Genomic DNA, 10027 nt, shown 5'->3' with positions numbered 1-10027 from the left:
AGAGCCTGGCTCTGATGAAGGTAAGATGCAGGTGGATGTTTAGGTGGGAGACCAAAGAGAAGGGGGCAGGTGTTGGTGGGGCTGAGGAGGGGCTGCCAAGGGAAGGTGAGGGCCAGCATCAGCCTTGATTCCTGGCTACTTCTGTGCATGAGCTCCATGAGGTTTGTGGGCGCTTCGGAGTTTGGCACTGATGAGGGTAAGGGATATGTCGAGGATAAGTGGGAGAACAGACAGAGAGCCCCGGTGTGTTGGGGTTGCCAAGGGAAGGTGATGTCCAGCATCAACCTTGATTCCTGGCTACCTTAGTGTCAAGCCTCATGTTGAGGCTGGCCGCTTCGGAGCTTTGCCCTGATGAGGGTAAGGGATAAGCTGAGGATAAGTGGGAGAACAGACACAGAGCGCTGGTGTTGGTGGGGCTGAGAAAGGGCTGCCAAGAGATCGGGAGGGCCAGTATCAACCTTCGTTCCTATGTACCTCAGTGCTAAGCCCCATGTGGAGCGTGGTCGCTTCAGAACTTTTCCCTGATGAGGGTCAGGGATATGTCGAGGTTAAATGGGAGAATGATACAGAGCCCCGGTGTTGGTGGGACTGAGAAGGGGCTGCGAAAGACCGTGAGGGCCAGCATCAAGCTTGATTCCTGGGTACTTCTGTGCCTGAGCCCCATGGGGTGTGTGGCCGCTCCACAGCTTGGCTCTGATGAGGGTAAGGGATATGTCGAGGATAATTGGGAGAACAGACACAGAGCCCTGGTGTTGGTGGGGCTGAGAGGGGAAGGTGAGGGCCAGCATCAACCGAGAGTCCTGGCTACCTCCTTGCCAAGCTCTAAGTGGTGCGTGGCTGCTTCGGAGCTTGGCCCTGATGAGGGTTAGGGATATGTCGAGATTAGGTGGGAGAACAGACACAGAGCCCCGGTGTTGGTGGGGCTGCCGAGGGAAGGTGAGGGCCAGCATCATCCTTGAGTCCTGGCTATTTCTTTGCCTGAGCCGGATGAGGTGGGTGGCCGCTTCGGAGCTTGGCTCTGATGAGGGTAAGAGATATGTTGAGGTTAGGTGAGAGAACAGACAGAGAGCCCCCGTGTTGGTGCGGCTGAGAAGGGGCTGCCAAGGGAACGTGAGGGCCAGCATCAACTTTGATTCCTGGTACCTTAGTGCCAAGCCCCATTTGGAGGGTGGGCGCTTCAGCGATTTTCCCTGATGAGGGTAAGGGATATGTCGAGGATAAGTGGGAGAACAGTTACAGAGCCCCGGTGTTGGTGGGGCTGCCAAAGGAACGTGAGGGCCAGCATCAACGTTGATTCCTGGCTACATTAGTGCCAAGCCCCATGTGGAGTGTGGCCGCTTTGGAGCTTTGCCCAGATGACGGTAAGGGATATGTCGAGGATAAGTGGGAGAACAGACACAGAGCCCCGGTATTGGTGGGGTTGCCAAGGGAAGGTGAGGGACAGCATCAGCCCTGATCCCTGGCTACCCCAGTGCCTAAGCCCCATGTGGAGGGTAGCCGCTTTGGAGCTTTGCCCAGATAACGGTAAGGGATATGTCGGGGATAAGTGGGAGAACAGACACAGAGCCCCGGTGTTGGTGCGGTTGACAAGGGAACGTGAGGGCCAGCATCAACCTTGATTCCTGGCTACGTTAGTGCCAAGCCCGATGTGGAGGGTGGCCGCTTCGCAGCTTTGCCCTGATGAGGTAAAGGGATAGTTTGAGGATAAGAGGGAGAACAGACACAGAGCCCCGGTGTTGGTGGGGCTGTGAAGGGGCTGCAAGAGATCGTGAGGGCCAACATCAACCTTGATTCCTGGCTACTTCTGTGCCTGAGCCCCATGTGGTGGGTGGCCGCTTCGGAGCTTTGCCCAGATGACAGTAAGGGATATGTCAAGGTTAGATGGGAGAACACACACAGAGCCCCGGTGTTGGTGGGGCTGAGAAAGGGCTGCCAAGAGATCGTGAGGACCAGTATCAACCTTATTCCTGGCTACCTCAGTGCCTAAGCCCCATGTGGAGCGTGGTCTCTTCGGAGCTTGGCTCCGATGAGGGTAAGGGATAGGTTGATGTTAGGTGCGAGCACAGACACAGAGCCCCGGTATTGGTGGGGCTGCCAAGAGATGTGAGGGCCAATATCAACCTTGATTCCTGGGTACTTCTGTGCCTGAGCCCCGTGGGGTGTGTGGCCGCTCGGCAGCTTGGCTCTGATGAGGGTAAGGGATAGGCTGAGGATAAGTGGGAGAACAGACAGAGAGCCCCGGTGTTGGTGGGGCTGAGAGGGGAAGGTGTGGGAGAGCATCAGCCTTGATTCGTGGCTACGTCAGTGCTTAAGCCCCATGTGGTGGGTGGCCGCTTCGGAGCTTTTCCCTGATGAGGTAAGGGATATGTCGAGGCTAAGTGGGAGAATGGACACAGAGCCCCGGTGTTGGTGGGGCTGAGAAGGCGCTGCCAAAGATCGTGAGGGCCAGCATCAAGCTTGATTCCTGGGTAACTCTGTGCCCGAGCCCCGTGGGGTGTGTGGCCACTCCGCAGCTTGGTTCTCATGAGGGTAAGGGATATGTCGAGGATAAGTGGGAGAACAGTTACAGAGCTCTGGTGTTGGTGGGTCTGAGAAGGGGCTGCCAAAGGAACGTGAGGGCCAGCATCAACGTTGATTCCTGGCTACATTAGTGCCAAGTCCCATGTGGAGGGTGGCCGCTTTGGAGCTTTGCCCAGATGACAGTAAGGGATATGTCAAGGATAAGTGGGAGAACAGACACAGAGCCCCCGTGTTGGTGGGGTTGCCAAGGGAAGGTGAGGGCCAGCATCAGCCTTGATCCCTAGCTACCCCAGTGCCTAAGCCCCATGTGGAGGGGGGTCGGTTCGGAGCTTGGCTCCGATGAGGGTAAAGGATAGGCTGATGTTAGGAGCGAGCAGAGACAAGGTCCCCGGTGTTGGTGGGGCTGCCAAAGATCGTGAGGGCCAGCATCAAGCTTGATTCCTGGGTAACTCTGTGCCTGAGCCCCGTGGGGTGTGTGGCGGCTCGGCAGCTTGGCTCTGATGAGGGTAAGGGATAGGCTGAGGATAAGTGGGAGAACAGACAGAGAGGCCCGGTGTTGGTGGGTCTGAGAAGGGGCTGCCAAAGGAACGTGAGGGCCAGCATCAGCCTTGATTCCTGGCTACATTTGTGCCAAGCCCCATGTGGAGGTTGGCCGCTTCGGAGCTTGTCTCTGATGAGGGTACAGGATATGTTGAGGATAAGCGGGAGAACAGACACAGAGCCCAGGTGTTGGTGCGGTTGACAAGGGAACGTGAAGGGCCAGCATCAACCTTGATTCCTGGCTACGTTAGTGCCAAGCTCGATGTGGAGGCTGGCTGCTTCGGAGCTTTGCCCTGATGAGGTTAAGGGATAGGCTGAGGATAAGTGGGAGAACAGACACAGAGCCCCGGTGTTGGTGGGGCTGTGAAGGGGCTTCCAAGAGATCGGGAGGGCCAGCATTAGCCTTGATTCCTGGCTATCTCAGTGTCTAAGCCCCATGTGGTCGCTTCAGAGCGTGCCTCCGATGAGGGTAAGGGATAGTTTGATCTTAGGTGCCAGCAGAGACACAGAGCCCCCGTGTTGGTGGGGCTGAGAGGGGAAGGTGAGGGCCAGCATCAGTCGAAAATCGTGGCTACCTCGTTGCCAAGCTCTAAGTGGTGCGTGGCCGCTACGGAGCTTGGCCCTGATGAGGGTAAGGAATATGTCGAGGATAAGTGGGAGAGCAGACACGGGGCCCCGGTGTTGGTGGGGCTGCCGAGGGAAGGTGAGGGCCAGCATCATCCTTGAGTCCTGGCTATTTCTGTGCCTGAGCCGGAGGAGGTGGGTGGCCGCTTCGGAGCTTGGCTCTGATGAGGGTAAGGGATTGTTTGAGGTTCTGCGTAGATAACGATTCCCTTCTGCATTAGATAACGCCACCCACCACATGGACTCCAAACGAGGAGTAGCCCCTTCCCGGTCCCACTACCCCCTCCCTTAGTCTCAAACCAAAATATCAGCCTTTGCCTTACCATCTCTCGAGCCCAGTTCCTAAACGGCTTCCCACCAGAGGGCGCTCCAACACAGAAAGAACCAGGATTGAAAGCTGTTTCTGGCTCTTGCCTTTCGTGGCAGCCCTTTCCGAGGGAGCTGCTCTCGCTCTTCCACCCAACCAGCAACCTTACCACAGCCCAACTGCAAAGCAGTCGATCCCCTCTTCGGGCTCCCATAAACTAACAGGCAGGACTGAAAGATGTTGGTGGTTCTCACCTTCCCTTGATAGACCCTTCTCAGCTGCCCAACACCCAGCCAGCTCCAGCACCCCAAATGTGCCATATCCACCACACCTAGCACCCCTTGCTACACATTGGTGGTGTTTGGTGCTGGGCATGTTCCGTTGCTGAGTGGTGGGGGTGCTGGGTGGTGGGCACTGCGTGGACTGGCTTCTTTTCATATCCTCGTGGTGGGGATGCTGGGTGCTGCGTGCTGGGCACCATGGCTGCTGGGTGCTGGGCATGTCCAGGGGCTGTGTGTTGGCGGTGGGTGTGCTAGGTTGTGCGCATGTCCGGGAATGAGTGCTGGGCCATGGGGGTGCTGGGTGGAGGGTACGATGGGTGCATGTCGTGGTTTAAGCCCAGACAGCAAATAAACCCCACGCAGCCGCTCGCTCACTCCCCACCCCCCACCCCGTGGGATTGGGGAGAAAATCGAGAGGGCACAAGTAGGAAAACTCCCGGGTTGAGACAAAAACAGTTTAATGATTGAAATAAAATGAAGTAATAATAACAATGAGAACAACAACAACAACAGATGATACAAAGCAGGCAATGCAGAATGCAACCGCCCACCGCTGCCGACTGTGTGTCACGAGCGGCGGGGGAGGCCTGAGCATGATGTCACATGCTATAGAATACCCCATTGGTCAGCTGGGTCAACCACCACGGCTGTGCTCCCCACCTCACCCCGAGCTTCCCTGGCACATGGCAGGGCATGGGAGGCCGAAAAGAGAAAACAAATGTCTCCCCGGTGCAAGCACCGCCCAGCAACAGCCAAAGCATTAGTGGGCCACCACGGGCCATCAACGCTCCTCTCACACCAAACCCAAAAGCCAGCACACTCCCCCAAGCTACTGGGAAGAAAGTTCACTCTGTCCCAGCCGGTAGCAGGACAGTGCAGTGCACTGGAGTTCTGAGTGCTGGGTCCTAGGGGTACTGTGTGTGTTCGGGTGCTGGGCATATCAGCGTGCGGGTACGGGGCAGTTGGGGTGGTGGTGGTAATGGATGCTGGGCATTGGGTATGCTGGTTTCTGGGCACTGGGGGTGGTGGGTGCTGAGCGCAGCGTGTGCTGGGTGCTATGTGCAGATCACTGGGGATGGTGGGGGCTGGTTTGCTGCTTTCTGGTGTGTTGGGCGCTGGGCATGTCTGGGTGCTGGGCATGTCTGGGTGCTGGGCACGGGCAGTGGGGGTGCTGGGTATGTCCGGGTGGTGGATGTTGGGCGGTGGGAGTGTTGGGAGCTAGGTACTGGGGGTGCTGGGCCCTGGCATTGCTCGGTACTATGCATAACTGAGTGGAGGGTATGTCTTGGTGCTGGCCATATCCGGTGCTGGGTGGCTGTGCTGGGGTTGCTGGGTGCTGTGCTGTGGGGGTGCTGGATTCCTGGCACGTGTGTGTGCTGTGTGCTGTGCCCTGGTTGTGCTGGGTATGTGTGGGTGCTGGTTGTTGGGCAGTATGGGTGCTGCATGGTGGGTGCTGGGCATGTCCAGGTGATGGGCACTGGAGGTCCTGGGCGATGGGGAGCAGGGAAGCTGCCTTCTAGGAATGTCTGAGTGTTGGGCATATTCGGGTGCTGGGTTCTGTCCACTGGTGGTGGTGCTGGGCATGTCCGGGTGCTAGGCGATGGTGGTGCTAGGCGTGATGGGGGTGATGGTCTTTGGGTGTGAGGGGTGGTGGGGGTGCTGGGCATGTGCTGGGTGCTCGTTGGTTGCTGGGCCCTGGGTGTACTGGGTACTGGACGCTGGGGTGGTTGGTTTCTGGTGCTGGGGGTGCTGGGTTCTGTGCCCCTGTGTTGCTGGGTGCTGAGCATGTCTAAGTGTGGCATGCTGGGCACTGGGTGCTGGGGGGTGGGGGTGCTGGGTGTGAGACCTGGTTGTGCTGAGTATTTGTGGGTGGTGGGCAGCAGGGAAGCTGCCTGCTTGGCACGTCTGGGTGCTGCGCATGTCTGGGTGCTGGGCCCTGGCATTGCTGGGTAATATGCATAACTGAGTGCAGGTATGCCTTGGTGCTAGATGCTGGATGGTACGGGTGCTGGGGGCTAAGTACTGGAGGTGCTGGTTGCTGCGCCCTGGGAGTGCTGGCTACTATGCATAAGAGGGTGCAGGGTATCTCTTGCTGCTGGGGGCTAGGTGTTGTCCGAAAAGTGGATTCGTGCCCGGCGTGGAAGGAACCAATTCCACACGCTCAGGAGAGAGATTGTTTTATTCAGGCCTGGGTGCTCGGTGGACTTGCCACAAATGAAGCACCCCTGGTCTAATCACCTTTCTGTTTGTATCCATGCTTCTCATACATATTTTCAGTTTCTCTTTTACATCTTCCTTAAATTTCCTAGACACATGCGCACTAATGCCTTTAGGGTCTCCTTGAGGGTCTCTGGTGGTCGGCGGGGTAGTGAACTCTTCGTGAACCTGTTCCTTTCTTTCCTTTTAAGGTCGAGGTTTGTCTCCAAGCCACGTCTGGACCACGTTTGTTTATGGTTCTCGTTTCCAAGGTTACTCTTCACTAGAGTCTAACACTGCTTCCAGGATACACGATTTAGACCGGTTACAATTCTACACACCTGCAAACACCACACCTGCTAGTTCCCTAACTTCTAAGCCACAAGTCTTTGTTTAGAATTACAGAAGCGAGCAGTATGGAATAGTAGATACTGTACCTGCTGCATCAGTTCCCCCCTTTGAGACTTACGATGTTGAGCATCATGAGTCTCACATCATTTAGTTATAAGTATTTGGTCTACAAAAAGACATACATTGAATCATACAACAAGTAATTATAACTAAGATGACGATCAGTATTGCAAATAAGCACAACTGTCTGAGCCAATTTAAATTTGGAAGCCATGAAAATAACCAAGAAAGATCTTACCCTTCTCGTTCCTTAAATCCACATGCTAAGTCCTTTAATTGTTGAATTTTCTTCTCAATTAACTGTGAATTATCACCTAGGTTCTGCAATACAAAAAGAAGACATGTTGGTTACTTCTCGGGCTAAAAGTTCTCCGATATTTTGATTTCTCTCCCATTTTGGCAATAGAAATTGGGATTCAGCTTTACTGATCGTCATAATTAATATCAACAGGTTCTACATTTTCTACTCCTAAACACACAATGTCCTAATTAATTTGGTTTCCTTTCTAACAATAAATATTTTAAATATCACAGATAATTCCGCAACAGCTCTGGTAAGTCATCAAGTACGCCTTCAAATTAATTGCAATGGTTCCTTAGATGTCCATGGTCTAGGAGGTATTTTGTTTATTCTGGTGTAATGAATCCAAGAGTCTATTTCTTCTAATGTTACAGCAGTGGTTGTTGTTAATAACACTTGGAAGGGTCCTTTCCACTTTTCTCCAAAGGGGTCGTCCTTCCACGGTCGCAGGTAGACTTGGTCTCCTGGGCTGAATGAATGTACCAGAAATTCAAGGGGTAAAAGTGTCCTCAAAAGAACATATTTGTGTAAAGAACTCGCCATTTTACTCCAAGACAAGAGAGATTCAGTTAACACTTTTTCTCCTATTATGTGCATTTGTTCAAACCTTCCTGTTAGATTGACATTAGAAGGTTTACCATACAGAATTTCAGATAGACTTACTTCTTCTTTAGCTCTCGGGGTTACCCTAATTCTTAATAAGGCAAGTGGTAAAGCTTCAATCCATTTCAACTGAGCTTCCTGACATATTTTAGAAATTTGTCTCTTGAATATTTGGTTCATTCTCTCTACTTGTCTACTAAATTGTGGTCGTCTTAGTGTCTTACTCACGTTCCTAATAACCTCCGCTACAAAATGTGGGCCTCTATCAGAGGACATCTCTGAAGGGACTCCAAATCTTGAAATAATTTCTTTTAAGAAGTGTTTTGTTACCTCTTTTGCCTTGTTGGTTTGCCACGGGAAAGCTTTTGGCCATCCAGACAAGGTATTTCCCAATACCAATAAATAGCAGTATTGGTTGCACCTTGGTAACTGAAAAATCTATTTGCCAGTTCTCACCGGGAGTTACGCCTTTCCTTACCTCCCCAGGAGGGGGTCAGATTTGTATTTTTGAATTGTTCCTAAGACAAATCTCACATTTAGCACACTCACTCACACTTTTAGCAATCAATAACATTTTAGTCCCTATTTTGCATACCGTTTTACCGACTCGACCATTGCTTCTGCTCCCATATGTGTCTCAGCATGGGTTGTGACCATCAATTTCTTCATGATTTTGGGAGTTACTCTACATTGTCCATGTGAAGTAATCCATCAGCCTCGATCATTCTTTTTGCACTGTAATAGCTTAGCCAACTTATTTTCTTTTGTGATTTGGGGATTCTATTTGAATTTCTTTTGATGCACAGCAACTTCTTAGGGGTTTTTTTTTGGTTTGTTTTTTTTTTTTGTACTGCTTCCAATACATTTAAAATCTCTGTTCCATACTTTATAGGTGAGCCACTGGCAGACAAAAGTTCTCGCTCTTTCCATACCGCTCCATGGGCGTGAACAACTCCAAAAGCATATTTAGAGTCTGTCTAAATATTAACTCTTTTACCTTTAGCCAGATCTAAAGCTCTTGTCAAAGTTCTTATCTTTGCCTTCTGGGCGGATGTATTTGGAGGTAATGCTTTTACTTCTTGATCTTCGGTTAAAGTTACCGCGGCATAGCCAGCCCTCCTTTCTCCTTTCACAACAAAGCTGCTTCCATCAGTAAATAATTCTTCATCGGGAGTCCGGAGAGGGACGTCTCTCAGGTCTGGCCTGCTGGCATATACCTGTTTGATAACTTGTAAACAATCGTGATTAGGATCACTCTCTTTTTCACTTGGCATTGAAGAAGCAGGATTTAAAATGGCACTTACTTCAAAATGATGTCATCTTGTTCCACTAACAGAGCTTGATATTGTAGGTTGAGGGGGTGCCATCTTGCAAATGGCCTTTTTTTTCTATCATTTCCCAATCTTCATTGTCCTTGGGAAATCCCAAATATCAGCTAAATTACCGTTTGTTTTGCAATTTGTGCTTTCTTTTCTGACACCCTGTACCCAGCCATTCCCCCAAAGTTTAGGAGGCTAACAGTCTTTTCTTTGCAGATCTCAACAGCATCTGCTCCCAACAGGATGTCATCAACACACTGAAGGAGGGTGATTTGATCTTCCTTACCGGACCAGTGTTCCAGTTCCTTGGCCAAGGGTGCTCCAAAGATGGTTGGGCTATTTTTAAACCCTCGTGGCAGCACAGTCCAGCAGAGCTGAGTTCTCCTCCCAGTCGACGGATCTTCCCATTCAAAGGCAAAAATCTTTTGACCGTTTTCTTCCGGAGCGGTCGAACTCCTGTTTTCCATTCAACTTTTACCGGTTCCACATTGTTTGCTCTTCCTGGTTTGTCTGTCGCCCAAACAGAAGGGTAAACGGATTTCTTCAGATTCTTCTGTGTTTGTCTGTAAGAAATAAACTTGGGCTTGCCAGGCATTAGCTTCAGGAAAATGAACTTTTCCTTTTGTTTGGATCCAAGAAAAATGGATTTTTCCTTTTTCAAAGTTAATTTGTGCTCCCAATTTATTCAATAAATCCCGTCCTAAGAGAGGCATGGTGCATTCCGGTACATATAAAAATTATATATATAAATTATATATATATATAAATTATATATATAAAGATTCATGCATCAATTATTTAAAAGAATTTGAATATCTTGCCAACGGGATTATGACTTTTAATAATTGTTTTTAAAGATCTCTACACCTTTTCAGGATTTTCCCTATATGACCCTGCCAATTCTTTCCAATTCATCAAATCAGAA

General features: G+C 51.1%; 1 long non-coding RNA gene across 1 annotated transcript; it reads right to left on the bottom strand.

Annotated features, from left to right (window-relative positions):
- Positions 1-6335: 6335 nt before the first annotated feature.
- On the bottom strand, positions 6336-9354 carry LOC142092578 (uncharacterized). Its single transcript, XR_012677124.1, has 3 exons — positions 8379-9354; positions 7118-7200; positions 6336-6764 (listed from the first exon to the last, which is right to left on the bottom strand). It is a non-coding gene; the product is annotated as an uncharacterized LOC142092578 (long non-coding RNA).
- Positions 9355-10027: the final 673 nt, after the last annotated feature.

Source organism: Calonectris borealis, chromosome 24 (assembly GCF_964195595.1).
Source record: "Calonectris borealis chromosome 24, bCalBor7.hap1.2, whole genome shotgun sequence".
NCBI classification, from domain to species: Eukaryota; Metazoa; Chordata; class Aves; order Procellariiformes; family Procellariidae; genus Calonectris; species Calonectris borealis.
Note: the sequence above shows the minus strand (reverse complement) of the source record. Positions and strands in the feature narration are given on the sequence as shown.